At 46.8% G+C, this 24,528-nt stretch overlaps 1 long non-coding RNA gene across 2 annotated transcripts in view; it reads left to right on the top strand.

Moving 5' to 3' along the window:
- The first annotated feature begins 805 nt into the window (after positions 1-805).
- Positions 806-24,528, top strand: part of LOC137841818 (uncharacterized) — a 69,998-nt gene continuing 46,275 nt past the window's right edge. For both annotated transcript variants that reach the window (XR_011088769.1, XR_011088770.1), the window contains exons 1-2: positions 806-947; positions 1,914-1,970. This is a non-coding gene — a long non-coding RNA (uncharacterized lncRNA). The remainder of the gene's footprint in view (positions 948-1,913; positions 1,971-24,528) is intronic.

Genomic DNA, 24,528 nt, shown 5'->3' with positions numbered 1-24,528 from the left:
TTTTCTTTGGTTTCCTTTGTTCTCCTGACAAGCAAAGCCAGTAATCTCTGCAGTGTTTGCTCTTTTGAGTTGGGAAACAGTGAGTTGGAGCAGGTCCCTCTTATCTTGTCGTAATTAATCTGCTGCTGTCTTCTGCCCTAGTTGTCAGGTATTAAACAGCAGCATGGCTGTGACTGTGGATTAGGTGAGCAAGCTGACTGCAACCACATCTCCTGCTCCTGCTGGGGCTCCAGTGAAATTCCAGGTGCTCTTGCCATGGCCTGGCTCATCGTGCAGGGAGTGAACATCAGCCTTCAGAGAACCTGTCCTACTGGCATCCTGTTCAGGCACCTTGAAATCTGACATCCAGGTACTGCAGGAGTTACTCAGGTTACCCTGTGTGTGTAATGCTATAAAATACAGCCTGTCTGGGCCCCGACTTTGCCTTGGGTTCCTTTTCCCAATGTCTCACATTTTCATAGTTTTTAGAAACCTTAGGCTGGGGAGGGGTCCTCTCATTAACCCCACACCCCACACTGAGACGGGTTTGCATATAACCACTACTAGCCTCTGCTTTAGGGAGAATTCAGCTCAACCCCCTGACTTGAAGCAGATCAAACCTCTGAATTTCGGTTATGTTAGCCAGAACCATACCCCAAAGAGGGCAATAACAGTGAATCTGCCTTTACATGCCTTGGGAGCATCCCTAACCGGGATGGCAGAGCTGTCGACCAGCCAAGACAGGGTTAAGGGGCAGCCTGGCCCCCACAAGGGTTTGGGGTTTAAAGGCAGGGGCGGGCAGTATTTCCTTTCTCCCAGGTGGAGGGGAAGACTGGGAGGTGTCCGAGGCTGCGCAGGGCTGGAGGGAAGCCACGGCTTTTTTTTTTTTTTTTCTTTTTTTTTTCTCCACGGTGAAGCTCAAGCAAACTGCAGTCAGGAGAGCTGTGAAGCCCTGGTTTGAGGCCCAGGTACTGCTCCCCTCCTTGTCTCTTTTCTTGGAAGATCAAGCTTGCAAAAAGCTTGTTTTTCTCTCCTTTTTCTGCCCCGGGAAGGCTGGTTTCAAGTAGATAAGGTGATGGTGTCTGTTTGGGGTAAATATGCATATGTATGCCACGTGCAAACTGCCTGCTCTTCTTCAAGGCCCAGGGGAGCTGCTGATGTAGGCTGGGAGGTTTGGGAATAGGTCTGGCTGAAAATTCGTTTCAGTTTTGTCTTTTTTTTTCTCTTTTTTTGTACATGTGTGTAAGTGGCTGATACCTATGCCTAGGAGTGGGCTGACTTTACTGTTGGCGTAAAAGGGAGAAAAAAAGCTTCTCTGGAGACCGTGCAGTAACTCCACTTAGACTAGCAGCAAATTGGATCTTTCAAGACTTGCTATCTGCCTCTCAGCTTTACACCTTTATGTGTTTTGTTTCATTTTCTGTTGAAAATCTCAGTTCAGTGAATTTGGGTAGAAAATCATTCTTTTTCTTCTCTACAGTAGCTTGCAAAGCATAAAAATCCTCAAATGCCAGCAGTGCTGGAGCCCCACTCAATTATTGCACATCTCCTGAAGTGATTTCCTCCTCCAAAGAACTCTTCTGCTCTCAAGTATGATTATGTGGTGTCACATTAGTGAGAGCTTTGCAGCTGTGACTCCAGCTGCTCTTTCCTGGGCCGTGTCCTGTCTGAATGATTAAAAAAATATATGGAGCAACAAGCAGATTTGTTCACAGATACGTGGTATCCCCATCCAACAGATTGAGAGGTGGAGAAGGCTTTACAGGAGCATTTGAGAACACGTTTCAAGGATCTGTGGAAATTGATGAAAGAGAATTATATTCATACGCTGTCGTAAAATGTTGTGTATTAGTTTAAAATGCAAAACCAAACAAACTAATAATCCCTTGAAACGTTTCAAGTTTTATAACTACATGTTGTCATTTTGCTTCCAGGTCTGGTTCAAGGCCTGGACTTTCCTCTCTGAAGCTCTGGATGACCTGGGACCCAAGGTAGGCTTGTGAAGGGGTTAGGTTTTTCTTTCAATTTGTGCTGGTACTGACAACTTGTAAATCATGGCTCGGTGCAGTCATGGTTAATTAAAGGCAGTCACTTAATGAGGAAATAGGAAACACCATTGTCTCAGAGTGTGGGGATTACTGTGCTTGTTTCTGTTGTACACTGCTTCCCTACACCTCAAATTTTGAAGAAAAGAGCAGTGTTTCATACCATTTTGAGTCAAAGCTTTGTCTGGACTTGGAAGTAGGTAGTGTATGGATGGTGTGGTGTCTTGCATGCGTCTTTGGGCTGTCACAGGATGCAGGCTCTCACCTCTTATCTGCCTCAACTTGTGGCATGTGGACATAAAGGAGGGATGATGTCTGAGTACAGGATGGTGTATTATTGCTGCTCTGGCTGAACGAATGGAAAACTTGTAGGGTATCCAGTGGAAGCCAGCACTTGCAATCCAGCAGTCTTGTTATTCCTTGTGTGGATATGCTTGGGTGTTTCAGACGCCCCCCAAAGATTTATTAAAGTTATGGATGTCCCAGTTCTCACAGGTGATGGATATGATGGCAACACAAACCACAGAACGAGGACCATGTGTCTAAAGCCTGTTTTACCTTGCAGTTGCCCCTCAACCAGAAGGGACAGATTCTGATACTCCATTGATGCAGTTCTCCTTTCAAATGAATATTTATCTGCATGTAATCTGCCTGTTAAGAGGTTGGAAGTTCTGGAGAGGTTGTGCTGTAACTTTTTGGTATTGCTTAAAACAGAACAGGGTGAGGCTCACTTGTTCACCCAATCAGTCACACCCAGATTTTGGAACAGCTGTGCTGGGATTAGAAGGTGCTAGAGATTACGAAGGCACTGCAGGGTTTAGTTCAAGGCTGCTGACCTAGAATGTCTCCTGTGTTGGTGAGAAGGCTTACTGGATAGTTAACATTGGTGAAATAAGTGCACAGAGAACTGAGTGACTGAGAGCTTTGAAGTGTTACTTCCTTTGCAGAAGACTAGGGAGTTGTACTTTGAGAGACCACATGTGCTTTGTACCATGGGACTGGTCCTGGGGACCTGTGGCTTCAGGCTGTTTCAGTTACTAGTTTTTTTTTTTTTCTGTATTTTGTCAGTGCTATGTATTTTCCCTCCCTCCCCAATTTGTTACTCCTTTTCTTTGTCACCTCCCACCATGCAGATTCTCTTCACACTAAGCATCCTCTGTGTAATATATCCTCCTAAAGAGCTTGAAGGTATTAGGGCAGTTTGACCAGAGAGATGTAAAACTTTTGGTACGAGTTGACTCAGCAGAATAGTTTCAGGTATCAAATTAGTTGAATTAGTTAATGAAAAGCTACCTGTGTCATTGCAATTTAGTCAGAATGCTATGTTTGAGCATTGATTTCAGCAGCTTTGATGGTGAAAATGTTGGCAAGATACTGCTGAGTATTCAAAGTAGAACAGAGACAAATTTAGAAGTCTTGTTTCACTGAGGATGATAGTTTTTTTTCGTCAGTTATATGAGCTATCCAAGTTTTTGCCAGATTTACTTTCTGGTTGAAGTGAGATGCTCTAGTAAATGAATACTGTATGTAAATGAATATAGTATCTTACTGAAGTTTGCAAAATCAGAGTTGTTACATTTAAATTAATTTAAGGGAAGGCCTTGGTCATAAAATCCAGTCAAATTAACAAAAAGAATTGAAATCTCACTCATTCCCTGAATGCTGCTGCCAATTCCCTGCGTGTTTGCAGTTATAATTTCTTAAAAATATTTTTTTCTCCTTGGAAGAGGCATACAATTTTTATCAGTTAAGGAAGTTGAAATTACCTCTTCAGAAAGCATTCTCTAATGGATTTTCATAGCATGCTGTTCTTCCTTTCTCTGATTCTTTTCAGTTGCAAAAATATTTTAACAGTTGTCTCTGACAATTGTGGGCAAATATTTGCAGATCTGCATGCTATCTGTGGTGGATGGTGTTTCTAATCCTAAACAAAGCTCTTAAGACTCCGGGCTTTGGGCTTTCATGAAAGTTACTGTTCATTGTATTTTATTTCTCTTTAATTTAAGAGCAAACCCTGTTAATCCATACTTAAGAAGCTGATGCTTTATCTTTTAAGAAATATGTGATGGCTGTGATAGATCAACCTGTGTAATTAAGCAACAGCAGCAGAACGATGCTGTGCTCTGCTCTGGGTTCCCAAAGTATAACCTTGTACAGCAGAGCACTTAAGCATGTGCTTAAATTTAAACACATGAGTAGTTGGGCTGAATTCAATACATCTACTGTGGGTTTGAAGTAAAGCACTTGCTTAAGTGCTTTGTGTGGCTGGAGCTTATAAGATTTCCATAAATCAGAAATGTCTGCATTCCACCTTTCAGCCCTGCAGAAATCCATTTTAAGTCCTCTAACGTATGCGTTTTGCTACATCATATGTGCCACTGAGCTGTCCTGAAGGCAGGCTTGCTGAGGTTGTCTCGTAATCATCCTCAGCAAACCATGGGGATGCTGAAGAAGTTGAGATTTAAATTAGTTATCTGTGCTGCTTCTGTGTGCAGTTGTATGTGAACCCTCAATAAGGACTGCCAATTAGGGAAGCAAGGAAATTGTCTGTGAAGCCCTTTTCTGGGAAAAGCATGTTCTGCCTCAAAGCAGCTTCGCGCTATACTGCTTTATAAATGTTTATAAAAACATCTTTCACATATTCCTGCATGTTGTGCTGGGAGATGTGAAATCCTTTTCCTTTCATGAAAAGAAATGGTGCAGGGGGAGCGGGAGGTAACTGGTTAGCTTTGCAGCTCAGCTGGTAGACTGCCTGGAAAGGAGCCAAGGGGCCTGGGTTCAGTCCTCTGATAAGTCATCAATTTCTTTCTCACCAAAAACATCTGGTTTTGGATGCTGAGTTATGAGCTAATATTAAATACAAAAGTTTATAGCATCACATATATAATATTGTTGATTAGAAGCATCAAGTAAAGTAATTGACCAGAGGGGACTTGGTGTGAGCAGCTGGTAGAGCATCTGGAGGGGAGCCAAGGGGCCTGGGTTTAATTCTCAGGTCATCTATTTCTTTCTCACCAGAAACATCTGGATTTGGATGCTGCAAAGCTACAGACTATTGTCTCATGCAAATGTTTCTGGGATCACACGTTTTCATGGAAATGTGATTCCAGGAACATTTCCATTAAGTGTTTACACCCAGGGAATCCTGTAAGGGTGATAAGACAAAAGGTGCGTTTCTGCATCCCGTTAAAATCAAAAGCAAAGCGCAGTCCTGTGACGGGTGCCTGGGCTCTGTACAGACACAATTTCGAGCAGCCTGAAGCATGCATCTGACATTGCCAGGGGTGACCCTGGGAAAGTGGCACTGCTCCAGAGCCCAGAATTTGGGTGCATGGGGTGCCCGTGTCTGTCACAGTGACCCGTAAGGGGTGTGGGGCTGGAGGTGTCCCAGCCTGGTGCTGCTAGGGGCTGGCCCAGGCTCTGAGCTCTCTGGGCACTAGGTGTCAGAAGAGGCTCATGCTTGTGCTGCCTGAAGCCTGGTGGCGGTCTCGAAGCCCACCGAGCTGTCAGCGGCCCCAGGGGCTGCAGGAGACCGCAGCCTGCAGCACAGGGTGCGGGGATCCCCCAGTGCAGGGACTTGCTTTCGGTGCTGTTCGCAGGAGATGCATTTCTCAGCTCTTTGAAGATGCTTTGGTAGAGTCTGTCATGCTGGAAGAGCAAAATGTGAGCTTGGGGTTAAAGCAGGCTTTCACTGCTTGTTCTCTGCTCCTTTCCTCATGTTTGCTCTGTGACAGCAGGAGGAGGGAGGTCCTGATCACTCTGGGGACCAGAGGGTGAACCCCCCGAAGGGAAAGGGGACCAGTTCCTAAAAGCAGCCCTTTACCTGTACTGCAAATCCGTGAGCAGGTTTCCCAGGCTGTGGTTGCTGTTGGCAGGCGGTGGTTTGGACCTCACCTGGGGCAAGCCTGATCCCATCTGCTCACCGCAGCCAAGTGACACTGCAGAGTGTGAGCTGAAGGCGTGGGCTCTGGATTAAATCCAACAGTTATCGATAGCTCAGCAGCGAGTGGCAGGAGATCCCCCAGGGTGGTGGCACTGCGTGCAGCTCTGAAAACAACGGCTGTCCACTGTTCTGCGGCCAGTCAGCCTCTGGAGATGGTTTCTGGTGACTGTATCCCTGTGTGAGCTGCCAAGGTGCCTCTGGAGCCTGTCTCTGCAGCCATCCAGAGATGGCTCTGGGCTGATTTGTTCCTTGGAGGTGCCCATGGCTGACAACCTTTTTCTGGCTCACTCATACTCCAGTCCTTTGACATTTTGGCCTTTTAATTTATGGTGAAGAGGCACAGCCGTCTCTCTAATTATTTTGCCAGAATTCTCACAAGAGTCTCGTCTTAGTTTTGGTTAACAGAATTAAGCGGCCAAATGGAAATAAAATATTAGCCTACTTGAGTTTACCAGCTGAAATGGTTTAGAACATCATTACTAGGCTAATTCCACCATTCCTGCCCTGTCCCCTGAATAAAATACCATTAAAAAGAGGGAACAGAATGGTACATTTCCAGAGGAATATTACATTTCCTAAGTATGGATTTTAACAGCCAATCTCAACCAAACAATGCACTATGTAGTGCCAGAAATAATAAATCAGCGTAGCCCTCAGGACTGAAACGGAGAATTCCCTCTCCCCTTGTAGCTCCTTGGAACTTTAATCTGAAATATGCCACGAATCAAAGGCAAACTTATTGGTACACAGGAATTCCCATGCTTGGTCAAACCTGATTTCCACAGAGTCTAGCACTTTGCTGCTGGCGGTGGCCAGAACCAGATGCTAGGGAAAAGGCTGCAAAGAGTTGTTGGGGGTAGAAATGTTTGCAGTAACATGTCAGCAGAGAGCACTTGATTTTGTTAGCTTCCTTTATTTGCAAAGGATGTCAGAGCACCTGACCCCAGCCAGCAGAAATTACGCTCTGGTCCTGTAGACATCCTTGTTAGTGGGGAGATGTGGGAGTCTCCAGAAGGTAATTCACCCCGTTAAGATGTATTAAGACCTGTTACTGCTTTGATTATGGAGAAACCTTTAGAGAGCATGAAGGCTAAGTGCCTAAGCTAAGGCAAAGTTGGTTGAGAAGAGTCATGGTGAATGTTTTCTGCCCAGGAGTGTGGACACTTCTGTCGTAGTGTCCTTTAGAGGTCTTGCCTGTGGTGGGACGTACTCACCTCCAGGTGGTTTCATTGTACTGTGAGGGCTTCAGGGAAGTGATCCAGTGGCTGCTGCCCGGGACTGACAATGTTTGTGATCCCTTTCTTTTGCAACAGAAAGGAGGTGATGAAAAGAGTTGCAAACAAAGTACTTCTTTGTCATCAAGATTCTGCAGGAGGGGCAATACCCTTCTCCTGTCTGGTCCACCTGCCTGCCCCATAGAGGATGTTCTAAGGGCTTTTCCCCTAGTAATTTACCTGGTATCCCCTGATTCAACCCTGGCTGTGGCTCTGAGGTAGAGCAGTGGAGGTGGCTGATGAATTTGGTCTCGGGGCTGCTCTTTCAGGTGTGCCATGTCTCGGTTCCTCTAAAAGACCCATTTTCTGCCTGATGAGAAAATTCGGATAGGATGGTGGAATTCATCTTTGCTCTGTATCGTTCTGTGTACAGCTTTTAAGGTGTCTTATAACCACAAGATCTTGAAATGAAAGAATCGTTACTTTTTCGATCTGTCCTTATGTGATGATCCAGCCAGAACTGAAGGCAGTGGTGCTGTTAGTTACCTCTGAGCCCGTTCCCTTTCAGCCTTGGCGGAACCAGGGCAGACAGGGTGCTGCAGGGCAGGGGGTGCACAGAGTGCATCTCAGACTTTGTGCTGCTCACTCGGATGGCATGGAATTCATGTACTTTGCTGATTTTTGACCACTGGGCAGTGATTTTTCAGAGCTGCCTGCAACGACTGCAGGTTTTCTGTCACATACAATTCACCCAGGACTACTTTACTTCCTATTTTTTTTCTCCTGTGCTGTATTTGTCAGGGTGAAATTTGTTCTTTGTGAAAGAGGGAGGTTATTTTCTCCTGACTCACCTTCCTGTATAATTATCTAGCTTTGATGTGCCCCAGGCCATGTAGGATCTCAATATTATTGTTATTAATAGCACTCCCCCATCCCGAGCATGTGCATTTGCAGGAACTTCCCAGCATATGTGAGCAAGGCCAACCACAGAGTCAACAGGAGGACTCTATTATACATGTGCTTAAGTGTTTGCAGGCACCGAAGCTTAGATTTTCACAAGCAATTAGTGATGTTGTGTGCCTCGGCTTTGATGCCTCATTCAACACATTTTAGAGGGGGCTGTTTATTGCAGCGCGCTGAGCTCTTGCCCTTTGAATATCGGGCCCCTTTCAGGTGTCTGGCTGGGCAGGCAGCAGTGGAGGAGCTTGCTGGGCAGTCAGCTCTTGGATTAAGAGCTCCGGCGGGCAGCTTGTCAAATGCCTTGGATGGATGGAATGCTAAATGAATTATTATCCACGCTCTCCCCCTCCCTTTTCCCACAGTACGCATCCTCGGTCCTTCTCTCTGCCCTAATGCAGGCTGTTTTATGCTCCTGTTTGCTTCCATGGGAAACAGTTCTCAGCATATGCAGTGGGCTGCTGGCCTGTTTCTGTCTGTACAATACAACACAGGGCTGTAGATATCTATCCCTGTTTAATATATATATACTTTAAAAGCAGTCATGTGGAAATAAAATATGGAGTTTATTCTTTTTCTTTTATGGCATAGAAGTACCACCTAATTTATCTTAGCAAAACGCTGCTTGCTGGCTGGCCTGCAGAGAATAACTGTTTAGACAAATAAATAAAATACCTTTCCTTTCAGTGTATATCCTGCAGGTACGTCTTAACAGGAATTTCTGTGATACCATTGCCAGGCTTGTCTAAGCTCATGTTTGGGGCAAGATGCCCGAACAGTTTTGAAATAAGCATATCCTTGTTCAGTTAGTATGAGTTTTAAACTTAGTTCTTTGTTCTTTTAAGTGAAGTCTTGGTTTAAGCTTAGAGTTGGAGAATAAAATAGGCTTTTGAAGAGGGGAGTGGCAGCCTGCTGGGAAAGGCAGCATAAAAGCAAGGCATGGGCTTGAGTTCTGTTTTGGTCAAGAGCCAGTTTCAGGTGCTGGTGAATAGGATTTGAAAATGGAGCTGGTACAGCTGATTGCATGGTCTGCGCAGCTGAAGCTAAAATAAAACCCAGGATCATGCAAGGATTTCAGTGGGAGCTGGAAATCTGAGCCGGGTCTAGGTCCTGAGCTGAGGCTGGGAGCTGGGGCTGCCTTGTAGGCAAGTGCTGGGAGCCCATCGGGGAGCTGCGTTAGAAATATAATGAGCTTTGTTTGGTTCTGGATTACCATGGGCTGGCAGTTAACACGTGAGGCATTTTGGCAAGGTGAATTCCGATCCTTTTCTGCAGTCCCTCTCCTTAGGGCAGGTTTCAACAAAAAGTGAATTCTTTGGATTAGCTGAACTCTCTGGAAGAGTTAAGGGCCTGTGGTTCAGACGCAACTTTCCCATCAGTGCCCAACAGATGTGCTATGAAGTGCTCATGAAATACGTAGGAGTGCTGCTGTTCTGAACCCCTGCAAACAGTCAACAGATTCACATGGGAAATTAGATGAGTGTAATTTTGTGGAGAGATGCTGAATGCGGCTGCTAAATGAGCACCATGAAAATAAAACAAACCCAACAAGGGGTGTTTGCCGGAGCAGCTGGGAAGGGGCATAAATGACAACTGAAGGATGTGATGACTTGTAAACTGGCTCTTCTGATTGCTAAAAACTTGTCTTCATTTTACAGAAGCCTTGGTATGTAGTGGAGGGCTGCGGGGATGCCTTTGGGGTGTGGAGTCATGGGGAGAAAACCCTACAGAGAGAGAGGCTCTGTGAAGGACTGGTGAAGGAATAGCACGGGCCAGGGAGATGTGGAGGGAATAAAAATCGAGAGGCTTGGGAGGGCTGAGACATGCTGCAGGGAGGCAGGGGGGCTGTGTAATTGAATGTGATATCCAGAGCTATAGCTGTTGGTGCATGGCTGTGTCTCTAGGTCATGGCATCTGTTAGGGCCCCAGCCAGCATATGTATACACCCAGCCACGTCCTTTACTGCTTCTCGCTGTGGAAGGGAGCCAAATGGTTCCCACTATGAACTCTCAGAGTTTTGTGGCATCGTTGTGGTACTGCAGGAAGCACAGGCAGCGTCCAAGGTTGTATAGCCTCAGCCTCTGCCTGCTTTTGAACCTCATCTTCATCTATAGTGCCCAATTAATCTTCTGAATTTCTTAATGTTCTAGGGGGCAGGGACTTTCAGGCTGTTGAAAAATACCTTTTAAAAAAAGGTATTTATCTTTTTAAGATATGTTTTAAAAATACCTTTTAAAAAAATACTGTTTACAGATGTTTCATCTGGAAGTCCATTTAAACTTGAAAAAAACAAACTGCATCTGAACCAATTAAACAGTATTGAAACAACTATTCACCTGTAATGTGACCAAATCAGTCTTTGACCCTCTTAATATCAGTGATAATTTTAATAAATACTGAAAGTTAAGAAATAAGAACACCTGGGGAAAGAAATGAAACGGCACTGCTTACAATATACTGACATGAAAACAGTTTTGAAGGCAATTTGGACTTCAGTTTTGGCTGTTCGTGGTCCACCCCTGGTTTTTGAAAGGGCAAGTCAACATTTGCCGTAGGGCTCCAAAGCTCAGATGTTTTTGTGCCACCGACACTTCAGTCACAATCTTTTATTCCCCTCTAACAGTTAACACAACCACAAATTTCTGTGGCTTCCAGTACAGCTAATCCCGGCTTTTCTTCACGTGTAAGAGAAGAGCTGTGTCCACAGAGCACGGGGCATTTCCTGAAGACACAAATGATCACTGGCCTGTATGATACGGGTTCCTTTTCATCCATATCACATAGAAACGTGTTTTCTACCTTGCTGGGAAGACCTGCATGACCATCTGGTTTCTTTGCTTTCCTCCTGCTGACAATGAGAGCGTTTTGGGAGGGCTGTGGAGCTGGCAGGGTCTTGTAGGATCCCTGTTCCTCAGGTAAGTGGAGCCCACTTAGCAGCACCTGGGGTCCTGGGGGTGCTTCACTAACCTCACGTGGCCTCTCCTTGCAGAAGCGATGGGGCAGCCACAGCATGAAGGACCGTGGTATGCACCGGCCGAACATCTGCTGGTGGTATGGGCTGTGTCACAACAAGGAGCGCTTTAATCACGTAATGAAAGCCACATTCCTGTAATTGTGTAATATATGGACACAGCTCCGTAACATCACTTGTCTGAATGCGATACAAATTGGATGCAGAAGCGTGGTCTCTTTGGGAACAGCTCGTTGGAGGACTGTTATTTTTATTTATAATACAACTTCAGTTGACTCCCTCCTCACTTTATGTCCATGTATTTTACCTTGACGTTGCCTTGGGATGAACCCCCCAAAGCTCTGCTTAGTTTGACCCTGTCTAGCACCCAGGTGGTGGCACAGCTTGTGGGCTGGCTGAGTCCTGATTCAATGGTATCCACAACTGGGTGGGGAATAACCAGCTGCAGCAGTTTCAAATGGCACAAACCCTTGTTCGTCAGAGCGTGAAGCAACCACGGGTCGATAGGGATTAAAAAAGGATGGCACAGATCTTGTAGCCTTTCCAGAAATAACTACTGCTGGTCAGAAAAACGAAATGGGCAGTGGATGTGTGGAGGACCTGCTCCCTGGCAGCAGAGCTCACTGGGGAAGCAGAGACCCAACCTACTGCATCGTCTGATCTGGCAGCCAGGTAAAGGAGGAGCTTTGGGGTGTTCTCCAGGAGGAAAACAGCCAGTCCTGCCACAGGATGACCCAGCTGAAGCCTCACCCAAGCCAAAACAACAGCAGCTTTCCTTCTTAGCACTGTCATGGAACAAAATTGGGTAAAAGTCTTTATGTAGCAGCTGATGCTCGGACTCTAGTGTTGCGATATTGAATTGTTTTGAAGCTCTTTTTTTTTTTTAGTATGCAGGGTTTGGTTTCAAACCAATTCTTTCTTTGCCTTCTATGAAATGTCTTTCCTTGCTAGCAGCCTTAATTGAAATGGGATGGTATGAGCTAGGTCTGCTGTGAGGCTTTTGTTTTCAAGCTGTGGTGAACTTGAACTGCAGTAAGATTCATATCTGAGGAGAGAAGTGAAGGAAGACCCTTGATTACAACAAGAATCAATTTCCTCTACTTGCATTCCTGGCTATTTTTTCTCTCCCCTGATGGTTACAGGTGCTGTGTTTCTAGTTTAATTGGGGATTTTCCCACCCCATGTTGAAGCAGAGTGAAGTTGTGCAACCTTTTCCCCTCATGTAACCACCATTGGGATTTTCCAAGGCATTTTGGCTGACTTCTCCTTGCATCATCATCTCATTTGAGGTGTAAGAAGATATTAATTTCTTGAAGTTCACCGAGGTGTCTGCTTGAGTTTCCTATTCCTCAGCTGAAGCCCTGTCTTCAGATGGGCCCCATCTTTGACCTTTTGAATTTGTAGGCTCGAGCAGCTCTTAATTTCCCACCAAAGATTTTAGAAATGCAAAGCCGCATGTCCTGCGGTGTTTGGTTTGTGCTGGTGGTGATACTTCAAGACAGCCTTTCCGTGGAGATCTCAAAAATGAAGCAAACACTGAAGGATCTATTTCACAGTCACAATTTTAAGGCATAGAGAGGTACCTTGCAGAGGGTCTTGAGCTAGAAAGTGAGTCCCATAATAACAGAAATGATCAGCAAGTGCCCCAAATGAGTGGTGTGTGTTAGAGATGGGTGCCTCCTCTACCAAAAAGTCTTCTCTGAGGGGGACCAGAGGAAGAGGGTGGGCTTAGCTGGCCGCCTTTGGAGCAGACTGGTACAGCTGAAAGCAGGTGACTCTAACGCCTTTATGATATAACTCCATGGGTACCTGCATGCCTGGTTGCACGTCCACATGCTGTGTGCACCTGTGCCAGAGTGCATGGGTGTACATCCAGACACGTGTATGTATAGCTGCAAACTTCTTCAGAGTCATTTCCAGGGAGCAAGGGTGGCTAGATGGGGGAGAGAAAACATGCTGAGGAGTACGGAAGTGATAAGAGGCAGACTGCATGAGAGGTAAGTGGCCTGAATATGAAACTTCACCCTTCAGGAGAGCTGTGGACAGGTGAGAAACAGGATTGCCGTAGGGAATACTTCCAGTGCAGGTCCTGTTGAAGTCAGGGGGGTTCAGAAGCCCTTGTCTGCGATGTCCGTCTTGTACAGCATCTTCCTGACGTCTGCAGGACCCCCCTGGAAGCCAGATGCCTTCACTGCTGCTGTCTGCCTGGCATGGCACAAGTAGCATCTGCTGGCAGTCCCGTAGCACATCTGCCTGTGGGTACAGCCCTGCCACCAGTGCAGCTGAGACCAAGTGAGGACCTCTGTGAGCCATGGGAAGTGTTTGTCCTAGGGGAGGTGGGGCTGATGTGTTGCCTTGTGCCCAGCTGGAAGCTGTGGCTGGCCCCTTTTGCAGCTGACAGCCCCTCAGAAAGCGTAGCCTAAGAGGGCGAGACTGCATTTTGGGGTGCATTAATCATCTGTGCTGTCTGGTACCTGAGGACAGGACGTGCAGAAACAGCACAGTGCTGTGCCAGGGAGGTTCAGGCTGGACACTATGAAAAATGTTTGCTGTGAGGGTGGTCAAATGCTGGAAAAGGCATCCTAGAGAGGCATACGATGCCCTGTGCCTATCAGTGTTGAAGAGGCACTTGGATGGTGCCCTTAGCAATATGCTTTCCCTTTTTGAAGTGGTCAGGCAGTCAGATTTGGTCTTTATAGGCTCCTTGCCACTGCACTATTCTGTCGTTACCTATAGCATCCGTCGAGCCTGAACAGATTCCCATTGGTAATGATGTCAATTAGCGAGAGAGCTCAGCTGCTGCTGCACAGTGGCTTCAGCAGGAAGCTCCACCTGATCTCCCTCTGGTTCCCGCGTGGGCCTTGCAGATGTTTGAAGGTGATGGAGATAAGTGGGGGGCTCCAGGCAGAGCCCAGCCTGCTCCCTGCTGGGGGCTGAGTGTCCGGCGAGCTCCCTGAGGGCAGGGAGGGAGCAGTGGCTGCGTGGTGGCAGCTTCTGCCTGCTGCAGCCGCGGTGTCTTGTGTGTGGGAAGGTGATGCCATGGGTGTGAGGACCCCTCCACCCACCCCCTGCTGCTCACCTTCACCCCCTTGTTTCTTCCTTTGGGAGCTGGAGCAATTCAACGTGCTCAAGTAACAGATCCCACCAGCAGATGAAGTTTCTTGCCTGGTTTGCAGCAGGAGCTGTCGTGCGAGCAGCCTTGTTCCACATCAACGCCTCGCGTGCTGCTCTGCTCAGTCTCACGTCTTGTTTGTTGGTGTGTGGTGTGGGGTCCTCCCCGCTCCTCATTCAAGGTCTGTTTGTCTCCATCGACTTCCCTCTTGTGCCAAGCACTCCTGGATGCATCCTGGAGGAGGCATGTTGTTCCTCCTGCATGCCAGAAGGGAGATGAGCTGGGGTATGTCTGAGAGGAGGGGTGTGGATGTACACAGGGACAGTGCCTTTTTGTGTAAGTGGCTGGGGATGTGGTTTGTGATTTGCAAAATTGATTTTCTTGTCAGTCGTGGTGCAGAAACATGGAGGAAACCCTTTGTTTTGGTGTGGCCCGTAGTGCTTTTTATCCTTATCATCAAAAAAGTAAATAAATATTTTTGCCAACTATGCTTCAACTCTTGGATAAACACCCTGGTTTAAAAAATATAGTAAAAAAAGTAATTGTGAAAATTTAGCATGGCTCCACTTGGCACCTGTTCCTCATCTAGAAGCGAATTATTCAGAGTTGAACTTCATTTTTTTCCCTTGATGGAACTGTTGGAGGCATTTGACCTGAACTTGTGAAGGGCTTAAATGAACCTGAAACACCGAACTGCTCAGAAGCAGGATTTCATCCCCAGCCAATACTTGCTGGCTGCTGTAGCAGCCTGTCCAGCAATGTAGCAAAAGGTCTGAGTCCGGACCAGGAACCAGTTGTATTCAGGTAAAAACTCAATTTTCCCTCTAGATGATCTCTTCTTCTGTATCATTCTCCCAGCCTTTGAGGATGCTGTGGGAAGGAGGTGTGCTGTGCCTGGCTGGCCCCCCCACGCTGCGACCATCGTGCTCCCAAATTACACAGATGTTGGCATTGCCTCCATGCAGAGCATGGCTTTGGAGGTGCTGCAAATAATCCCAGCTAGTACGTGGAGATCCCTATCTTATTCTTAGCCCCTAAGGGTGTGTTAAATCTCAGCCCAAGTTTACTCTCTTGCTCCTGAAATCATTTCTATCGTTTCTGCTGGGGAAAAGCAAGAGGGAGGAGGGGGAGAGGAGGAGGCCAGTTGCAAACACTTGTGAAGATGGAGATAATGTGGATTTGTATTCTAATCGGGGGAATTTGGCTGTGGGATGTCTGAACGAATACAATCTGATGAGTTTCATTAAGGCTACACCTCATTCTTTTAATTAACTTCTTGTTCTTGTCCTTGGTGAAGTAGTAATTATTTTTTAATTAGCCCAACACTGCATTGCAGAGCTAGCCAACCCTAGCCTCATCTCACTGAGAGGTGTCATAAGAATTAAGTTAATTAGCTTGTCACCATCCCTGTAAAATATGGCTGTGTTTGGCAAAAAGAAAAAAAAAAAAAACCCTTTGCTATTCCAAGGTTAATTAAAAACAGGGAGCACAAGGGTGTCAGATCGTCTGCGGAGAGGCAGGTCCTGAGCCCTGGCTGCTGCTGCAGTTTGCATCAGGAGAGGGCTCGGGGGCAGAAAACCAGCATATCACTGGCATTGCTCACGGGTTCCTCGTGGACCCAGCTCAGCAGTGGGGCCTTGGGGGCACGCGGTGTGCGGCGTGGTGTTTGCTGCTGCTGGTGGTAAGTGTGTGTGTGTGGAAGCTGAAGGCGGCCAAACCCCAGTCGCTGTGGTTCTGGAGGTTGAAAGGGACCTGAGGCTCTCACTGTGTTCTTTTCTGTGCCATTTCTGCAGTTTTGACTGGTAAACAAACACTTTCCTGACGTTAGCATCTCGCGCAGTTTGAGTTTTAGACCGGTGGGGAAAAAAACATTTCAGAACTTGTAACTGCTCGAACCGATTCATTCCCCCGGTTGTTTTGATTAAACTGAAAAGAGTTCTGTGAAAATGAACTTCAGGGGTTGAACGCTTCTATTTGGAAAGCTATTTCCTCTGTCAAAATCCATCTCCGAGAGATTTTCCACCACCTCCAAGAGCAGCACGCCCTGGCTGAGCCCCGTGTCTGCACGCGGCGGGTCCAGGCGCTGCGGCTGCTCTTCCCTTCGTGGTGAGCCCGGAGAAACGAGGCTTTTTCTTCAGCCTCATCGCATGTTTATTTGACAGCTCAGCATTAATTTTTTTTTTTTCATAGGCAATTTCTAGCTCTCCTGATTGAAGAGATGAACTTGAATATACGAGCCCCGTGGGACTTGGAGCTGTCTCCTAAATCTCCCCAGATGCTGATGGCGGCTCCGCTCTTTGCTCCCAGGGATTTCTCTTCTCCGGCTGCTGCCTCTCCTGGCTGCACTCAGGCTGCTCACTGATATGCTCCTGTGTGCTGTCCTGGGACAGGAGAGATGGTGCTGACCCCTGGCAGTGCTGGGCAGGGGTTAAGGCCATGCAGCTGGTTGTTAGAAGTGATTTTTCTGTCTGCATGGTGCCCTACCCATGGTGAAACAACTCTGGCAGCTGGGGGAACGGGCGTGAGGCAGCTGGTTCAGAGTGCTGTGGCTGATGCTGCAGCAGCTGATTGTGAATTACATCGGTGTAAAGGACAGCGGGTATTTGACCAGCTTGAGTCCAGATCTGGTGTTGCAGAAGTTGTCCATTAACAGAGGGAAGGAAGGGCAGGAAGCTCCAAGGAGTTTTTGGTGTGGGGTAGAAATACCCTGTGAACAGGAAGGCCTCGGTACAGCAGCTCACTGGTTTCAGTGGGACTTTGATGTTATAGAGCAGTGTCACAGTGTCATAGATGCACTGTGTGGGGCTGAACAGAGCAGGACACGGTGTGGGATTAAGGAACATCGGTCCTGGCATGTGCACTGATGGGGAAAGAAAGCGTGAAAAGAGGGGTGGGCACCTGGAGCTGCCTGGGAGAGCTCAGTAACTCCCTCTTGGTGTTCGTCAGCTCCTCCAAAACTGCTTGTCGGGTGGCAAGCAGTGAGCCCCGTGCTCAGCCGTCCCCACCAGGACCCCACCAACAGCCCCTGTGGGGTCCTGAGGGTAGCAAGGTGGGAAGCGCTCCCTCAGAGCATCGCCTGGGCTGGTAGCGCTCGGTTTGGGGCAGGCCGTGGGCAGAACTTGTGCTGAGAGCTCTGTGTTTGTCCCACGATTACATCTTTGTCTTCAAGTCAGTTTAGAAGAGGCTAATAACACACAAAAATTCATTCTTCCATATAGTGTAGTCATTTGTTTTCTAGGGGTTAGAAGAAACACTGTGGAGAAAATTGCGCCATAACTTTCTATTTGACAATTCTTGAAGCTTTCTCCAGATCAGAGTTGACGATATTTTTGGGAATATTTTGTGCAAATCATTCAGGTTAGAGAGCTCTGTTATTTCATTGCCGAATCACCATTTTCTGTAGGAAGCTGGCTGCTTTTTTTTGTGAAGAATGTTATGTGCTGAAAAAAAAATGCATCAGTGACATTTTGACAGAAAACTTATGACCGGTCCTACTCCAGAGCAGCTGGCCACCATCAGAGACAGGATACCGAGTAGACAAGCCTCTGTTCTGATCCAGCAGAGTAATTTTTATATTCCAATGTAAATAATCGTTTAAGAGTTAACTGTTTGGGGCTCCCTTAAGCTTTCAGCTGGGGGTCTGCAGGGTCTGTGTTTCTAACTTAGCAGAAAAGGTTTAAAAAAAAAAAAATAAAAGAAGGGGGAAAAATAATTCTAACAACCCCAGTGGCCTCCTTCAGAGAATAAGGATATTAACTTCGGCTTTAATAAAAACATAATGTTAACTAATCTACTGTGAAGAGCTTCAACTGCAAACTGTAGCAATTTACCAGTGAAAAATTGGAAGTGGACTGAGAGTTGGAAGGAACCTGCGGTCATTAGCTGCAGATTAAAGATGAATTAAATCCTTTCTGATTGTGTCAATCCATCCATCGTGAGGATTGTGCTTTTCTAGCATTCCTCCTCTGAAGGGAGGAGGAAGACCTTTCGGCAGGATTTGATGCCTTGCTGTGGTGGCGATGATGTGTGGAGGTGGGACGTGGGGTGTGCGGGTATTCTGCAGTGATCTTCTGGTGTCTCCGGTGCTGCTTTGCAAAAAGAGCTTTTAAAATGACACTTATTTTTGGATCCCAAGGTACCTGCTGTGGCTGCGTATCTCCAGGGTTTGTAAGATGTGGGAAGTGTTTCTGGCAGCAAGGTGGGATAATGCTGTGTCCCCAGGCTGTGGGGCAGAGGCATCTGTTCCAGCTGTGCTTCCAGAATGAGATGAGTATCAGCCATGGGACTGTTTGGGATCTGTTCTGCTCAAGGCATGTGGATTTGTGTACTTCTTTTCCATGCCTGTGCCCTGGTGTGGAGCTGTCTGAGTCCTGTGGATGCCTTGGTGGTGTGTTGGGGAACTGTGGCTTGCTCAAATCTGCTCGTGAAAGAGTCACAGCCCCCTGAAAGAGACCTGTTCCTCTGGCATCTCATAAAATACGTGCATTTATTTGGTACAACTGGTCACGTTTATTAACCACGTGGATCCTGTTGCAATGCAGAGGAACACATAATCAGCAATGACTAGAGAGGTGAACTAAATGCCCGTGTCCCAGTTCTGAGGGAATCTGGACCTTGTGAATGGTCTTTGCCTGGAACTGTGTTAGTTATGGATAACCCAATTCTGATTTTTTTTTCACTGCTGAAATTGGAGGGAGGTTTGGATTCAGCATCTATTCCGCTCAAATCTAAGGCTTTCTTTCTCCCTCCGGGGTGTTTACTCATAATCTTGCAGCCTTGCCTGAAGATTCAGAAAAATGTCAGCAACCTGCAAGCACCCAGAAGACCATTCCAAATTGTGTGAACAATAAGCAGAAATGAAATCCAAATTGCGTGGCATATGGCTCATCCCTACAAACCTTTGCATTCAAAAGGCTGGGGGGTAGTAACGATTCAAACAAAGTGGAGGACATGTTAAGGCGATGCCTGTCGGAGCTATCAAGCCTTATTGCTTGCGAGAAACGCATAATCCCTTTTAATCTCATTCCTTGCATTCCACGTAGCTGTAAGGCTGCGTTTCAGTAAAACTGATTTTCTAGTTGATGAGCAAAATTGTCGAGGAGCTCTGAAGATGCTCACAGCTCCCTGCAGGGCACAGCAGCCTTGCTGCGCTGGCTGCTGCAGGAGCAGGGAGGAGGAGGAGCAGTGTTACAGCCCAGGTCCAGCCCGTTGGTGTAGTTTTAGTGGGCAGGAGCGGCTGTGTCCAGGCTTACCTTGTTAAAAAGTTGAATTTAAAGCTGGAGGCTTTTTAACAGAAGGAAGCGGGAGTTGTCTTCTCCCTGTGGGATTAGACCAAGGTGCTGCTGGTGGCATGCGGCCAGGTGAAATGGGTGGTGGTTTGTGTAACTGCAAACTGTGTGCTCACTCCACATCCCCCCTGTATTTCTTAAAATCCTCTGGCAGGTTTGCTAACACTTCCCTTTGTTCCTCTGCCTTTCAGACTGGTCAGTGTGCTGAAGGCATGTCTGATACAGAGGAGTAGGAGTCCATATAAAAATTGTATTTTAGTGTGGTAAGGCATAAGGCTTTTTCTCTGGGAAGTGCATATCACACTGTACGACGTAAGGAGCCAACTGGGGCAGCGGGGGGAAGAAAAACTAGAAATTGGGATGTACCTTTCAGGGTGCTGTGCTATTCCCTAAGACCTAGAGCAATGAGCAGTGTGGGCTCTGCTGGGGAGGTGGCTGTGTTGCTGGATTAGCCTAGATTTGACTGGGAATACACTGAATCCTGCCACATCACTGTTAGCATCCGCGTTTGTTTTCATCCAGGAGGTGCTGAGGCTGTGGACGAGGCTGTCCTGGTGAGCAGAACCCGCTCCCAAGCGCAGCTTTGACCTGCTTGGGGTGAGCACATGGAAGCCAGCTGCTGCCTCCATCCAGACTTGATGGGTCACCCTGTGTGAATGCTTTAAAGACAGCAATTGTAATACTTTTTTTGCTAAAATTTGATCATTTTGGTCTGTCCCAGCCCATCCACTGCTGAGCCCTGCAGATGGGATCCAGCTGAGTCAACCCGCTGGGCTGTCACAGATCCCGTGCATGCTAACAGGCTCGGCTTAATGACACTGCTCTGGGGAGGGCCACGTCTGATGGAGTCTCCAGCTACTGACTGCAGTTGGAGGTTTCTCTTGGTGGGTTTTGCACCCTATAAGACAAAGCTGAAGAGGGGAAGCAGCCTGGGGCAGAAGCTGAGGGTTTGGGCAGCCAAGGGCTGGTCTTTGGCTGTGGAGGGGCTGCAGCGCTGGTCCCCGCTGGCACGCGTCGTCCTCGGGCTCTGCCCCAGTGTACCTTCAGCTGTGCTTTGGTCTCCAGGTCCCTGTAAAGGGGACCACCTGTTTCAAGCTTCAGTGAAGGCTTTTCTTTGCCTTGGGCAGTGGATTGGAACAAGGAGCAGAGGCCAGAGGAGCAGACAGTGACCTCTGCTTGGAGGGAGCAGCAGAGCCAGGTGAGCAATTTCCTGTTGTAGAAGCGAACGGAGCTGGGTCTCCGGTGGGGATAATCCCACTGCTTTCACCCCAGGAGCTGGCTCTGCAGTGGTGGCTAGCGTGCCTTTAGATGGAGAGAAGTCTGGGAAGTGTAAATCACAGCTGTGGAATATTGCTTTAACAAGTCCCCTGCTCTGCTTTCATGGATGGGGGGAGAAAAAGGGGAGCGTTCCCCCTCCTCGTCATAGGATATTGCAGCAGACATCACTGACGGTCTGGATGGAGAGAACAATATGAAGATAACGATACCTCTCTCCCCCATCAGCACCTCCCTCCTTTTTTCGTCTCTTCCCCCCTTTGTCTCATGTTTCCGTGTTAAGAGGATTTTTTCGGCACAGTAACGAGCTCTTGCTTTGAACTTGGAATATGTATGCTGCAAAGAAAGCCCCTGGACTGTCCTTACTTAATATGCCCAAATATGATTAGTGTCAGACTGTGAAATATCACTTCCTTATCTCTAGGAGCCAGCAGACAGGAACATTTCAAGGGATCAGGGTCTTTTTTGGCAAAACAGACTTTGAGAAGGAGATGGTTTGTGTGTACAGTCTCTTCGCTGGCGTGATTCTCGTAAGCCCCCGGAGAATCTCCTCTTCTTCCTCTCTGCTTCCTTCTCTCCCTCCCTCCCTCCCTGCTCTTCTGCTCATTCATTCGTTGCTTCATCCCTCGTCTGTATTGACATTAATTCATGATCAAGGGACATCACTTGCAAAATGGCAGAGGACTTAAAGTCAAGTTTCCTTCTCAGCCGTGTCACTGCCGTGCCCGCAGCTGAGGAGCGGCACCTTCTTGCATGGTGTCCAAGTTAGACCTCAAGGATAGTGTTTCAAAAGGATGATCTGGTTGCAGGAATTAATAATTTGGGCCATCTCATAGGCCACATTGCTGCTGCTTCTGATGAGCAATACTGCTTTGGCAGGAAAAAAAACCTGCCCACCCCAGTTTATTTACATATGAAGGGTCTTGTGTGTCAACAACTGCAAGCTGTGGATAAAGGATTTGTATCTCCTGTAATTTCATGGATCTATTCAGTGCTTTTTGAGCAGAAAGGGGAAGAGAGGGAAGGAAACCACTATTAAAATGTCTTTCCATTCTCAGTTCTTAACTGGCTGCCAAAATCTTCCTTCCTCCCCCCCTGAAAAATCCCAGCAGTGTGGAATAATAGAAGAAACTCATTGCAAATGTATCACTTCAATGCCTTGGAATGCTTTTGTTTCTAATTCTCTTTGATCTTCAGATGGGCTAAAGATAAGGACTGAAGTTGCTATTCAACATCTCCAGTCTAGATCTGGAACTCATGATCTCTGGAAAGGAGCTGTGCTGAAATCAGACCCTGGATTTTGAGCTCATTTAAGTAAGCATATTTGAATTGTGGGCTTTGATTGTGATCTATTTCTGCTTGCAACTTGGAAATGTTTAGGATTTAATGTATACCGAGTTTAATACTCTTACATGCACCATTGGCCTCTACTGGAAAGGATTAGAGCTCCTCAGCTCTAAGACCTAAACCTTAATACCGCTCTGAAAGAGGCTTCCATTTAAGTATCGGCGTACAGCACGGAGCCATAAGCTGCAGGCTCGCTGATCCCGCTGCCACTGCATAGTTCCAGGCCTGGATGGTCTTGTGCTGACCAAAGTTTTATGCAAACATGTGAAACATTTAGCAAGGACATTTCTGATGAAGTCTATTTTAGATGAAACTATGAAACGGCAGGTTCCAGGCTAAACAGGCCCGTTTTTGCTGAGACAGTTTAAATTGCAGAAGATACTGAGATTTGTTGTGAGAGGGGTCATGCACAGACTTGAGCTCAATGAACCCTGGAAATCAAGAGGAATGCTGGTGTTGGGAGTTTGGAATTGCCTGGCTTTGAACACTCAGGTCTACGTCCACGCAAGTGTTGATGGTCTGGACTTCAGGGAAGGTTTGGTCCTACAGAAGAGTCTGCAGCTGGGCCCTTAGGCCTGGAAAAAAGGGGCATAAAAGAAAAAAAAATTCTCGTGTTTTAATTTAGAGATGAGAAGATTGAGAAGAAGGCTGGTGGAACAGGCTTCATGAGTGCAAAAGCTATTGTAAAGAGGAGCAGGAGGACTTCTGAACTGACATCCGAGGCTTGTAGGCAGGAGCAGCCATACCTGTCAGCACAGAGGAGAGGAGAGGAGCGTCCCCCTGCCCCTCCGATGGTAGCAAAGCTCTGGAGAGGTTCCACTGGAAGAGGTGAGGAAGGTGTTTAACAGTGGTTTGGGGCACATCTAGCAGGAAGGATTGATCCTGCTTTGGGGTACAGGGTGGAGATAACAGCCGTGTGCTGTCCTATTCATCACTGTTCTTCTGTAGATATTCAGAAATACTGCTTTAATTCTTGGTTCACTTAACAGGCGCCTTAAACCACCCGAATTTCATCACAACAAACTGCCACAGGCTGTAGGGAACATGTTACATTATAGTATTATTGTTATTTTTTTCTTTGGGGATCATTTACCAGCCTGCTCTGTTCATAGTGGGTCTCTTGTTTGACGTATTCATTGATAACTCAAGTGCTATTTTCTTGGCTGGAAAATATTGACTTTGAGGTTAGGGTCTTCAAATGTGTTCAGCATTTGCCAGCCCTTCTGTCGAAGCCTGTGGCAATAATCCTATTGATCGCAGTGGGAGTGGAATTCATGAGAACAGAAAATAAAGGGAAGGCTTGGAAATCCTGCTCTGAGCATTTTGTGACTCAGATGTCAGAGGAAACATGATGTAATCCAGTGTCAAAGGCACTCTGAAACCTTTCATAAAGAATTTTTTTAAAATAAATTGACCTTTTAAATAGATTAACATTTTTTGAAGCAAAAAAAATCTATTACCGTGAAAATGTGGGGAGTTGAATCGCTCCTCCAAGGTGTTGAAACAAACCCCCGAATGTTTTCTTTTCTTGCTGGGGGTAAAAAAAAGACTTCTCTAAAGCGAATTGTGAAATACGGAACAGCCTTCCTGTTACCTTTGTTACCATCAGCAGGGAAGGAAACTTGCAGTGGAGAACAGGAGGAACAGGATGCGCTTGAGCAGAAAGTTTTCCACCGTGGAGCGGTACCGATGGTGTCAGAGGAGCATCTCCTGCACTGTGCTCTTGGCTTTGTGTCCTTGCCTGCCCGGGGTGGGGATGTCCCACAGTCCTGGCCCTGCTGGTTTCCTGGTCCTCGGGCAATCGTGGCCCTGATGGGGCTCTCCTGCAGCTCCATGGCCTCGTCTACCCCTGGAGGTGGTGGCCAGGTGCTGAGATAACAAGTGGAGGACATCGCCAATGTAAGCGTCCAGTAGTCTTATTGTGAGATCTTACCTTTTTAATCGTGAAGCTGAAAGATGCCCCTCTCAGGGGAAGAGGAGGCTGTTTCCAGATCTCTGTGTGAAGGAGAATCCTATGGATCCTCTGGGTTCACAGCCCTTCTTCAGTATTCCCCTCCCTTTGTAAAATGCCTGGCTGGGTAAAATCACAGACTAAAAGATCCCTACTGTGCCTTGGGTCAGCATATATCCAAAGAATTTATTCCTATTCACAAAACTTGCTCTGTATTTTTTTTTAAATTTATAGTAAAATTTTCTGTGGAAATCTTCAAAGATTTTACTTCTCCCTGCTTGATCTATGACCACAAAAAAAGCTACTTATAAATTCAAACGCTTGGATTTGTGGCTGCAATTAATTCTGGTATGTGTACTTCGCTCTTAGATTTCTGGCTTGCAAAACAGCAACTGGAATCATATCCCTGATGTGATTTCTGTAATCTTCCACTTGTGTTTATGGGC

This window comes from Anas acuta, chromosome 18 (genome assembly GCF_963932015.1).
Source record: "Anas acuta chromosome 18, bAnaAcu1.1, whole genome shotgun sequence".
NCBI lineage: Eukaryota > Metazoa > Chordata > Aves > Anseriformes > Anatidae > Anas > Anas acuta.
Note: the sequence above shows the minus strand (reverse complement) of the source record. Positions and strands in the feature narration are given on the sequence as shown.